A 13,587-nucleotide genomic window follows, 5' to 3' on the forward strand; every position below is an offset into this window, starting at 1 on the left:
ACTAAGAGCAAATGCTCCTTTCTGTGTCTGGCTGCAATAACTCTAAATCCTGATAAAATTAATTATGTGACAATTTTGCTTATTTTCATAAAGTATTCTACCACATTAAAATTCTTGTTGCTGTCACAAATAAAGAAGTGCAATGATCTGCTTAGAATCTCTGAGAGGGAAAAATCTAAATTAGTAAATAATTGTGTAATAATAATTTTCTGGATCTTCCACACAATGGTACCTTCAGCAGTCTGCAACTCTGATTTGTAGCACATGATTATTTTGATATTGAGTGGAAGTTTGATATCTTCTAAAAGTAGGAAGAAGACACTGCCCTACAGAGCAAGATGCACCCTCCAATTGAGGAAAGGAGTTGGACAACATATAGAAGGGCCAAGAAGTGAGATGTGAAGTTGCATGATGCAAAGTTGCACGATGTAAAGATGCAAGAGGACAGAATGGGCCATCACACCAAACACTGACAAAATGTTCCAAACTAGCCTGGAGAAGAGAAAGAGTTGAGAGAAAACAGACTTTTAACAAAACAAACAAACAAAACAGAAATATGTTAGAAGAGCAAAAGTGTAAACAAGTCCTAAGCTAATTAACATCTGTGAAGAAAAAGGCAAATGAATGTCTCTGTGTGTCTACACATGCACTTGGGTAGGCAGGTACCCAACCTCCTGTGCAACCAGCATCTTCTTGGGGGAAAGGAAAGCCTTTCTACTGACAAGAACAGATCTCTTCCTCCAGTGTGGCTTTTGTAATTTATTCCATTTTCTGGCTAGAAATAAATGGTTTGGCCTCAATAAACTGTCAAGAGAAGTAGCATCTGTTATGGAAGGCAAATTGGCGAGAACTACATTGAAGTAGGATCAGAATAATGGTTGTTTTCCTCAAAATTTAGACTATTTCCAATTTTTTTTATAACTACAGATGTAATTAAATAATTCATATAAATTCAAGGCACACACAGGTTTTATTATTGGGTTTGGACTTCAGTATTATCTGAGCCTACATTTTTATGAGAATTAGGCTAAAATAGCAGTCTCTAAAATTCTCCTCCAGACTGGTGAGGACTCAAAGTTAGAGCTTTATTTGCCTCAATTTAATATTTGTTTTTCACCTGAATAAATTCTGTGGAATTGTTTCGGATTTATCCTTGTATTCTTACAAAGAAAACCCTTGTAAAAAAGTTTAGTCCCAGATAGCAGCTTACTCTCTTGTTCTAAATTTACTTGTCACATTGCCCTAGTATTCATAGCCCTATTTCTATTCCTAATTTTCACCAGAAGCATATCAGCCAAAAATGTGAAAAATATACATGCATATACTGTATTTCTCTTGATTGTGCTGCAGAAAAGTACTTTATGCTGTAATAAAAACAAGTGTATATATAGTAGAAAGTATTAAAATGTAGGCTCACTCACTATATTTTGAAAAAATACATTCCATCCTGTGTAGGCCTACACCTCTTCTACTAATAACCAACACATCAGGAAAAAGGCTTCAGTTCTTTATATTCCTGATATTAACACCTTTAATGGAAGAGCATAGTGCAAACACCACAGGCAGCGACATATATTAACTTTGTTATGCATTCTTATTAACAGAATAAAATGCTAAGTATGCATTTAATCCAAACTCCTTTAAAAGAGTTGAGAGAACACTAGGAGGAATATGTGTTCATCCCTGCACAAGGTTTGAATTCCTACTTGGAATTCTGCCTGCAAGAGAGATTGGAGCTGGGTGATTGCCTCAGTTCCGGGGGAACCCAGGACAGGTACTACCAGCAGAAGCATGGGAGCTCTTCACTGCCTGGAGCCAAGGTCATGTGGGTGAACACTGCTGAGGTTTGATTTTAACATGTGAGATTGCTTTGGACTGATGGGCCAGTAAGAACCTCCTGCATTGGCATTTCTGATCTAACACTTTTTGAAAGTTGTCTTCTGGACTAATTTGAAACAGAGGTACTACCAAATTTTAACTATTTTCCCCTGGAGGGCTGATTCAGTTTCAGACACAGGATAAGAACAGGGAGGGAAGAATAAATTGCTGCTATGAATGGGCAAATAAACCGCTTGTGATTTTCTGAGTTTTTGCCCCTTTCTGCCATATATATTCATCCCCTGAGCAGACCCCCTATTTTAAAGACAATTACGTCCACAGTTTATTCCAGTTCCAAAATAAATCATATTTTACACTCAGTGTTGAAAGGCACAGGTTTCCATTTTGTATCTAAGTATCTAAGTAGTTTAGGGAAATAAAGCAGAAGAGCCAACAATGCCCTACAATGCCTGGGAGGGGACACTTGCCCAGGCTGGCTACAAATCATGTCATATTCAGAGCACATCCAACCAAAAGTGTTGCAAGCATTGCCAGCAACACAAGAGCTGGCAAACCACACTGGAACCTCGCTGCAGTTCATTGACTCATAAGGCAGAGAGCAGACCACATAAACAGCTCCTGAAAACTGAGCCACCAGGAAAGGCAGCTTCTTCCAAGAACAGGATCTGCCACAGCAGTGCTGTTTCATCAGGAACATGTCTAGAGCCTGAGGAAGAGAGAAGGGGTGGGCAGCTGGCACGCTGCATCTCCCACTTCCTCCTCGCTGGGCTTCAGGAAGGCGCAGGAAGAAGGAAGGTACTGACCAACAGGGCCCGCCAAGGGCTGATTTGTAAGAGCAGCACAGCACTTGTAACAGCAAAGCTGCCAAAAGGGTGTTGCATATGCAAGAGCCTCAGAGGGCACCAAGGTCTGCAGGGTCTCTGCCCCTGCCCTGCTCCCAGGCAGGGACCTTGTCTGGCAAGAATGGTGACACCATGAACAAAAGCCATGCTAAGATATTTCAGCTCTGGCAGGGATGGGCCTGCTGCTCTTTCCCAGTAAAGTTTGTGAGAGGGAGCCTCAGAGACCCAGTACAATCTTTCAGGAGCAATCCCAGTGCCCATGTGGAGAGGCAGTCCAGCTTCTGTGGGATACATAAAGCCAAGGTACCCAGGACAGAGACTGCTAAAGAGCCCACAGTACTGTCTGTAAGTGCGGGAGTGTTAACTGTAACAGCATCCAGGAGAAATTGCAATTTGGATAAATTAATTATTCCTGCATTTACAGTCAAATTCAGAATTATCCTTTCTTTCTCTGCCAAATTTTTCTATTTCTGAGCTACTATGGCCCAGATGAGGAGGAGGTGAAAGGACTTCTGCCTTGTAAAGAAAGGTGTCTTTTCGTTTTCCCTGCCTTGTCTAGTTTTAAATTTTTTTTAACTTACAGACCAGCTGAAATTGAAATCTAGAAGTAGTGATATGATACCTTTTAACTCTATTTTCTATATTATTAAAGAAATGTGTAAGACTGAAGTGCTTTTATGGTATCCTTAATTATTTCTAACAGTACTTGGTAGGGGGGTGACCATCAGTTCAGCTCAGGGATGAGTATATCTATTATAAATCTGTTATAGTTCAAAAGAACAGCAAAGGTGTTATTCTCCAGCTGGAAATTTGTATTTCTCTTGTTCAATGATTTTTGTCTTTGTTATTGCTTCCCTCTTGTAGATATGCCACTGTAACACCTGGCATTCAGTGGATCACATCCAGCAGGTATCTGAAAGGGTATGCCTCTATTTATTTTTAAAGACAGCAAGCTACTTCTTTACTATCTACATGAAATTGCTAGGTATTATATTATTAAATACATTTTTAAAGTGTGTGCCTAATTGCTTTATAAAAAAGCAAATCAGGTAAAAACATTGGAATTGGAAAATACTTTGTACCAAGCTTCTTTGCAGGTTTGTGACCTGCAAAACGCAGTTAGCTTAAGTTGTGCTTTTTCTTTTATGATATGTGGGAAACTATTAAATTGAAATGAGCCTCTTCAAATATAGTTTACACATTGGACCAAAGTCTAAAAAAAGGCAAAGAGTATTTTGCTGGATATGCCCATATAAATGGAATAATAACAATTAATAATACTGGAACATCAAACTTTAAGCATTTGTAAAGGTTTCTGAATTTCTCCTACAAACATCTCTGTGGAAGAAAAATACAAAATATTTGATGCAGGAACACTAGATTACAAACCACTCTATTCTCTGATGGAAAGCAAGAGAAGGTGACAGCCCAAGTTTGCTTCTCACTGGCTGCTGTATCATTGAGTCCTTTTGGCACTTTCTATCTGGAGCACAATTAAGTTGTTCAATCTTCATCATCATGCTGATCTACTAGATAGACTGAAAATGTCTGATGTTTGGGTTTTGGAGTAAGTGGCTGTTCTTGGTCATCCGTCAAGAGTATAAAGAACACATTGCTGCATGTGCTGTGTATAATTAATGAAAACTAAATGTGAGGCAAGACAAGAAGCGTAGATCATGATTTTTTGCTTTTAAAATCTGTGCTCATGTTTACACACGTTTATCATTATCATGACATCACCCATCTGATTCTTCTCTTAGTCCTCAGAGAGTTAAGACAGAAATTAGCATATGGGAGATGAAACAGTCTTAGCTCGTCTGCTTCAGAAAATCTTACAGATATCAAGGCCAGCAGATTTTAGCCATGTTTCTCCTAAAAATTACTCAAAATTAGGTTACTTTCACTCCCAGCAGATGAAGTTATTGTGCAGCAATGGAGGTACGTGGACAGTAAAAAAGAGGCACTCCTCTTACAAAGAGCAGCCCAGCTGGTGATACAAAACACTGGCCAGCAATTACAGCATTTGCTGCTGTCCTGATCCTACTGCACGAGTTGTGGGATGAGGAGCAATTCAATTTAAAAAAAACCGGCAGTAGGTCTGAAAAATAATTGAGAAGGATTGTGGAAAGCTATGACTAGGAAACTTCTAGAAAATCCCTAGAAAAGTATCATATAGTGTGAGTATGTCCCTGGCTAGAGGGGCCACTGGCAGGACTTTTTTTTTTCCCACAGATAATTACAGCAGGTGCAATGTAAAGCAACTGAAATGTGCTTTTAAATGATCATGATTAGGTGAGGAACTCAAGCCCCAGCATCAGTAATAACAGATAGCAACCATGTGAGAATTACACTAATAGGCACTATTGTTGCAAGGCAGAGAAAGAACACCAGCACTTACCAGTGTTCCCCAACTAAAACTGCAGATCCAACTAAAGACATTATCCTTCTAAAAACCCTGCCCATTAAAATCCTAAAATATCAGCACTATAAAAATAGTACTATTAGTCATTTGCATATACAAATACACACATATCTCCATTATAAAGGCTTGTATTGATAAGCAAATTGTTTAGGATATTTCTTATGGCTTTTTGCACAGGTTATTAAGGAGGGGTATGACAGAAATGAGAATTTTTCTAGCTCATTTACCATGAATAATGCTCAATCCTTATGATCTTTATGACCCTGAGATGGGCCCAGTGGGTTAGACCATGGTGCTAATAACACCAAACATGTGGGTTCAATCCCCATATGGGCCATTCACTTAAGAGTTGTGCTTGATGATCCTCATGGGTCCCTTTCAACTCAGAATATTCTGAGAACTGTGATTGTGATTTATGACCAGTCAAGAAACATGTATAAATTAAAGCTACCTCTCCTCCAGGACAGAGGTGACTATCAAATTCCTCCATTTACTCGCAGTTAAAACTATACAGACAACACCTAAAATGCCGGTACTTAGTGTTCTAAATCAACACAAGGAACAAAGACTGCTTAAGAAGTCCTCTGTAGATTGCGTTTAGGTCACATTTCCCAATTTCAGAATACTTCCATAATCCCAAGAGCCACAGACAAAATCCAGAACACCCCATTTGAATGATCACCTTTTATATCCTCCAAAATACAGATTGCACAATTTAATGTGAGGATGGAGGTGTGCTTGTACAACAATGAGCAAGCATACCATCTCTCAAGGAGCTGGCTTTCACAAGGCAAAACCACCTTTTCTTCTTTCCTTTTCCCTCTACACCATCCATTTCTTTTTGTAGTGAGAGGAGAACTGAAATTGTTTGCACTCACTCTATACAAGTTCAGTCTGCACTAAATCCCAACATTAGTGCTTGGCGAGACCTGCCCGCACCAAGAGCAGGAACCGAAATGGCAGCAAACAACTTTCCAAAGGTGTCCCAGCTTCCTACTGCATGCCAGATCTCCCTTGCCCAACCAAGAGGGCCCATGACTTTTGGAAGGACAAAGAACACGCTCAGCCCTGCAGCAATAGGGTTCTTCTGGCAGCTAGAGTGTAGGAACAGGGCTGGCAAGGAAGACAGAGCTGCTGCTGACTCAGCAGTCTCCAGGCCAGAGGTCACTCCTGTGCAGAAGGCAGCAGTGACCATGGGCAGCAGAATTAGGATCAGGCAGAGGAAGAATGAGGGTCATTAAAATGTTTGCAGGGAAAAAGAAAAAAAAAAAAAACACAAAACAAAAACCAAAACAAAACAAACAGCCTGGCAAGTTTGGAAACCACTGTAGTAAGTAGAAATTCATGAAATAAATCTTACTGCAAAATATATTTTTCTGAGGTTTTCTTTTTATAGCAAGCTTTATTTTTTGAAAATTGATATTCAGTTTTACGAGATATTTACAGCTGTTATGAGCACAGCAATTCCTGCTTTTCTTACTGTTTTGATGTTAGAATTTGATGAACACCTATGCTGATCTTTATTATCAACTGCAGCTACACTAAACGCCTTAAAGGAAAAGGATGTTGGTTCACCTGTTTGTAAGAGCCATCCATTACAATATGCAGATAATTGGGCTGCACGCAAACTCTAATCACAATAAGTAGGAGGCTAGAAATATTTGTCACTGCCAAATCAAGAAGAAAAAACAAAAATCACCAAATCAGGGCCTCTCATTTTTATTATTTTTGCTGTAAAACAGCTGAGGTGATTCTGTTCCGAAGACACTGAACTCCATGTCCATGAAGCCAATTAGCATAGTCACTGTTTGTTCATTACTCAAACCTATGTCCTCCAATTTACACTACCCATATGCTGGGCTCATTCTGTATGGCTTAAGATGCCAGAGGAAGGTGCCAGATCCCTAATACATAAAAAATACAGATACTGCAGTGGCTCAGCTGACAGGCAGGACTGCTTCCAGGATGGAGTTTCGGACCAGTCTGTCACAAAATTCACCCTCCCCATATGAATCCTTTAAATTTTTTTTTCCTAGGCTAAAATTAGATTTTAGCCATGCAAGGGGGCAGAAGGGGAAGGATTTTCCATAACTGATTTTGGTGGTGACTGTGCAGAATTATATGGGAGAAAATTTTAAAAGATCACTCTAACAGTCTGACAGGGGAAGGGGGTGCAAACACAGAAATAACTCTTGTAGGACAATTTTCCACACCAATCCTCTACTCTGTATACAGTATATAATATAAGAGATTAAATATCTAATACATATGATTACAACAGGGCAATGCAGAGGTGCTGCTGAGGCACAGTCTGACAAGATAAGACCCAGACAGGTTTCCCAGACAGCTGAGAGGGAAAAGCATCTCCCCGTTTTAGGACCCTTAGACACTGATGCATGGGGAACCTTACCAGCATCAATAAGAACATGGACAATTTCCTGTGTGATACAGAAGGCAGCAGTGAGAATTTCTGGTGTCTGAAGGAAAGAACAGGTCTTGCCTGTTTAATCTCCTGATGGCTTACAGGCACTCTCTCCATGAGAAGAGGAAGTAGGCAAGAACATGCCAGCCACTCACAGACTAGCCCGGTCTAGATTAATGCCCAGCCTCAACCCCACCAGGACACAGCCTACTGCAAAGCAAAACAGGGCTTTAGGAGACTCTACTCTTGCCCTTCCTGGACAGATCTAAGGCTCTAGATGTTCTGCCTTTCCTGATGAGCTCCCATCCTCTCTTCTCCCACAACACCAGGTGCTTTCTACATACCCCTATATATGGACATGCCAGTACAGTCTAAGGAAAAGGTCACTTCTGTCTGTGACAGTAAAGAGATTCAGCAAACATTTAAACTTTCAAACTAAGTGGAATATCGAGAGAAACTTCCAAAAATAAAAGCAACAGTGGTTGCTACTCCTACTAAGGAAGACAAAGTAATGGTGCAGAGGCCATGTGAGCTGCTCACCATGCACTGGCAGTTCATTACAGAGCTCATCCAGCAGGGAACACCAATCAAACAGGCCATGGGAAAGCCAGAAACATGATTAGCACCCAAACAGCAGCAGGGGTGAGGGTCCTTTGTAAGGGCAGGAATTCAGATGTGCAGCCTCCTTTATCTTCATTATCCCATAACACAAGCACATAGAGCTGTAAAAGGAAAGATCCTCCCGCCAAGACTTACTGCAGATGCAAACATAACTGTCTCCAGAAATTAGCAAGGCAAATAGATCAGCACAGTCTTATTGAGGCTTGTGACCGCTATTATACTTGGCTGCCACAGCTTTCCTGGTGGAAATCAAACATTAAGCAAAAGAGAAGAAAAAACCTTTTGCACCTTGCCTGTCTGAGCCATGTGCAATCCAGCCTGTAAATAGCTGAGCTAATTCACAGCTGTCATATTTTTAAATGCCACTGAAGTGCCAAAGGGAATGCAGACATCCAGAGCCATGCATCGTCCCTGACCAGCAAGAACAACGCTACCCACCCCTGCTCCTCTTCTGCCAAAGGCTGCTGGGCTAATACAGCTGATAAGTGTAATTCAGAAGGCCAACTGTCAAAGCAGATGAAGTGCATGTTTTCTTCCCAGCCTTGTAATGCAAATCAGTACATCCTGTCAAAGAATGACAATTTCAGATTTCCTTCTTGTACCTGAATGAAAAAGGCACGGGTTCTCAAGACTTGCAAAGTCATATCCTCTTTATGCACAGGCCAGGGGGCAGCCAGTTACACTCTGAGCCTTGCCAATGTGTTCCTTGGCAGACCTAGAGCAACTGGATCAGACAGTTTTGATGTACAATCATGTCCAATAGGAAAAGTTATTTTTGTGTACAGTGCTTAATTCCAGAGAAAAATGAAATCCCCTTTTTATTATTAATTAGGAAAGTAATAAGACTGTGCCCAGAAGTACTTTTGCATCTTGTGACCTTGTCAAAAAGCTGATGTCACCTAGATTAGTGCACACACAAAAGCATTCCTCATGTCTTCCCCTGATATGACTATCTCATTGCTTCAGAAAATATATTTAACATTATAGGAGTTTAAGCCTTTGCTGAAGCCTTTTAAAAATGTCACATACAGCTCTTCAAACCTCCAATCCCAGAGCCTTCCTGAGAATAATGGAGAAATTAAATCAACTTTACTCTGGGATTACCTTGCCCCTCTAAGTCTTCCCTTGGTCAGAAGTAATTTATTGGAAGATTACCACCACTAAAAACAATTCTCTATCCTCCTTGGAAGTATTTCCTCCCAAAGACTAAAGAGCTTATGGTAGCTAGACTTGGAAAAGCTGGCTAATCAGAAGGACATCTCTGTTAATTTCTGTAATGCTCTTTGCAAAGTGCTGGCATCACAGACAGGCTGCTCAGGTGTGTGGACAAGCATCCTGTCCATTTTTCCTGCATTTATTAGAGACACAAATTCAGCCTCCACCAAAGCTGTGCACATCATCCTGCTTTTACTAGTGTCTCTGACATGTGAGTGGTAGGTGAGTTACCTCATTAACAGCAACTGCTTTCAGTCTGAGTATTAGTGATTTACAGTATAATGGCTGGAGCTCTCTTTGCGTAGCTGTATAGCACAGTAAAAAAGTGTTAATGAATTTATAAAGTATGGGATCAGACAAGGTCAATGACATATTTATTATCTTAAAAACATAGATTAATCGAGTCTTGCTAGAACAGGATAAAAGGTGGTTCTGCCAGTAGATACATGTGAAATCCCTATCTGTTAGTCTATGATACAGCATAAGCAAAAAGAGTTTAAATACCATGTTTTTTGTTCAAAGGAAACTGTTTCCGAAAACGCATATTCCAGTCCTTTGAAAGGCTGGAGACACCTTTCAATCTGTTTAAATTATCTCTAATTCTCACTCAATAGCAATAAAATGTGAAAACAGCACTGGCCTTAGCTCAAGGGGAGCTATTGTTAGGCATATCCACAGCTGTTCTCTGTTTCTAAGTACCCCATGCACCCCAGCACTGCTCTCCACGTTGCCCCTGCACATGGGCAGAGAGGGGAAACCCTGTACCCAGTAGAAATAGGATCAGGCTCCCTGACCAAACCCCACACTTCTCCACAAGGCCTTTACTCCACCAAAAACCATTAGACAGTGACAAATAGGCTGAGAATATAAAATGTTAAGTATTTTGATGGTAAGCAGACTGGATTTTAGCTGCATTGCTTTAAAAAAAATGAACAAATATAAAAGGATCATAAGAGAGTCACTTCAGATTTCTCAGGGAAGTAGAGCTGGGTTTCATCAATGATGCCTTGATATAAGCAGCATTAGAATAGAGGTTTTCCTCTTTTCTGACAAGCCTTCTCCTATTTGGTGGTATGAACTGTATCAGTACAAAATCTCTGGCATTTCAGATGCATGTTCTACCTGCCCTTTTTTCTCCCCACCCTCTCAATACTCTGTCATTTACAAAAGGAAGGACTTTGATTAATGAGTTCTTCCTGCCAAAAAAGATAGCCTCACAAGGAGCAGAACAAAAATAAGTTAGATTTTATGAAGCCCATAAATGCAATATTTCTGCACATAAATCTCCAATTAGTCGCCAGGCACACTTGCTTATGAGTCATTAATGAATACTTCTATATGCTGAACATTCATATCTTTCTGTTTGCGACACCGCCTCCAAGCCTGACCCCCTGTCATCACATCAAAAGGATCAAGATTTTAAATGAGGTATTAGCAATTTCTCAAATAGCTTTTTTTAGCAGCAGGGGAAAACTATTGAACCATGATTGTTCAGTCATAGGCAACTACTGAAATCTCAACCTCATCTCCTCCATCCTTCCGCACATAAAGGCAGGAGTGCCACGAGTTTCACCATATATAGCCTTCCTGTATAGGAGTGATGGAATTTTTGGATATTTAGAACCCAGCCACACAGTGAGGTCTCTATGGGCAGCTTCCTGCACTCACATGGAAGTTTACAGAAAAGCCAAGTTCTGTAAGACAGCACCAGGAGGAACTCACCTGTAATTCACTTTGCTTTCTAAAATGCAATTTGATTCCACCAGGTATACACATTAGAGAGAAACTTAATTAGTATGTCTTTTATTCTGCTATTTGTTCTACTAGCCCTAAAACTGGCTTTTTAATTATCTACAACTTACTCTGTGTTTTAAAGTGAGGTAATTACCAAATTTAGGCAAATCACATTTGTTTCAACATACCACAGCTGATACGATTTGGTTCTTAGACCACATCACTACTAACAATACCAGTGAGCATCACAAGAGTAGTAAACGAGGGATTTGAGTGCCTGCGACAAACAGGGAAATGGTTTCCCTCTGCTCTCAGCTATCCCCTGCACAGCCAGGATAAACTTTCCCTTTCACTCACCCCCAAAGAAGTACCAGAACTACTCATCTCATTTGTCTTCCTCCCCAGAGCCCCCTCCACCCACAATAAGTTTGTTCCTGCTTGGTATGGGATTTGTTTAAAACCCCCAAATCTCCATGGTACAAAGATGCTCCCAGCTTTGGCATAGCAGGGCTGGCCATGGTATGATCCCCAGCTTTGTCCCAGTGCTGGACACAATTCCTACTCCCTCCACAAAGCTTTCCCATTTTAGTCCAGCACATCAACAGCTGTGCAGCAAGGTGGCCTCTCCTGGGGACACATGTCATTGTTCACCTTCCCCTCTGATAAATCAGAGGATTTTACCACAATTTGGTTCACCCACAAATGAAGCTGTAAGATTCAGATACGTTCAGCTGCCCTTGCTGCCTAATAAATGAGTGCTGTCAAAAGAAATCCAGTTCGTGATATTTTGAGGCTTGCATACAGTCACTGTATGATGGTTGTTCTTGGGGGTAGGGGGGGAAGGCAATTTTTGTGCTGGATTGCTCCTTTTAGATACAAAAAGCCATGTAAGGCCGAGGATATTAAAAAAATTGAAGTATGTGCAGAAGAGGCTCTCATACACTATTTTAGGCTGGAGGAAATACCTTACAGTAAGAAACCTGAACAGTTCAATCTGTTTATCTTATCGAAAAGAAGATTGAGTGGAGAGTTGATTACAACAGATAAGAACCTCATGGGGAGAAAATACCAGGAACTAAAGGGTTCTTTAATGTAGCAGAAAAAAGGCATAAGAAGCAGCAATGGCTGAAAGCAGATTAATTCAAACTAAAAATTAGGAATATATATTTTAATAATTAATTCATCAATCTATTGAGCATGATAGCAAACAGGGAGAAACTGAGTAGTGTAACACAAAGAGAAGGTTTGACTGGACAACCTTAAGATCCTTCTGCCGTGTACTCTGAATTTCAGAAGGGGGGTGAGGGAGAGGAAATGGGAAGTATCCTGGTGTAAGAAAGTGCAATTCATATTTCTTGTCAAAATCAAACCACTTGCCCATGCTTCATTCCTTTCTTCTCCTAGTCAGTGAAAGGAATATTATAAATTTTGTTAATTAAGAACATTTCAACAGCTAAATCATTCATGTATTTCTATGCACATTTATATTACAATGTGCATACAGAAGTCACATCCAGATAACATTTTAATAAATACCAGGAAGTAAAATTCTTAGTATACTTTGTTAGGGAATATTTTATAGATATATCTACATTAAATATATATATATATATACACACACATACACATAACATATATAAATTATATATATATAACTATTTCATAGTAACCAAAGACTAAGGCTGGAGAACTGGAACCAAACAAAAGTAGCTTCTAAAGAGTCCTTAGACATGACAGCTCAAAGAGGCAAGCTGAAAGTAAGCATGCACCTCTGAAAGAGTCTAAGATGCACCCCTTGACCCCTGCACATTCCACCTCACACTGCAGGCACAACACCTTGGCTGGCATGGGCAGTCTCTCACACTGCACTGGGTCACTCAAGGGAGCCTCACCTCAAACAGATCAATGGAGCTGAAGCTTGGGGATCTCTTACATGTCTCACTGGCCATTGGACAGGAGTGGTGGGGAAAGTATTTTTCTTATGTGAAAGCAATCTTTTTCTGCATTGTCAGTTTCAAATTGCTGAAAAACCAGCACTGAAAAATAAAGCTTGTATAGAAATTGACTGCTTTCCTGCAGCAGTCTCTGTTGTGCTATGGGGAACTACAAAGTTATTGATACTTGTCTTGGTGTTTATTCTTCTATTTACTGTGGATTTCAGTTAAAGCTATTGCTCTGGTAACCCTCATGCCAATTAGTATGATCTCAATATATAGCGAACATTTCTTTTAAATGCACATGCTACAAAGAATGCAAATAACACCATAGGAACTCCTACTTTTTAATTAGAAATTGCATTTAAATAAAATTTAATAAATCAAATTCTGAACAGTTTTAACAACATAATTCAATGTACATTAATACTATTACATTAACATAAATTATGTATGTAACTATGATTATAGGATTTCACCCAGTAAAGCATGAAAAAGTCTGAATATTTACTAAAGAAACGAGGTAAGGAGCCACACTGTGATCATCCATCACCTCAC

General features: G+C 40.0%; 1 long non-coding RNA gene across 4 annotated transcripts in view; it reads right to left on the reverse strand.

The window, feature by feature from the left end:
• LOC144246768 (uncharacterized) overlaps window positions 1-13,587 on the reverse strand; it is a 271,425-nt gene that overhangs the window by 240,719 nt on the left and 17,119 nt on the right. The window lies entirely within an intron of this gene.

Source organism: Lonchura striata, chromosome 8 (assembly GCF_050655825.1).
Source record: "Lonchura striata isolate lonStrDom1 chromosome 8, ASM5065582v1, whole genome shotgun sequence".
In the NCBI taxonomy this organism is placed as follows: domain Eukaryota; kingdom Metazoa; phylum Chordata; class Aves; order Passeriformes; family Estrildidae; genus Lonchura; species Lonchura striata.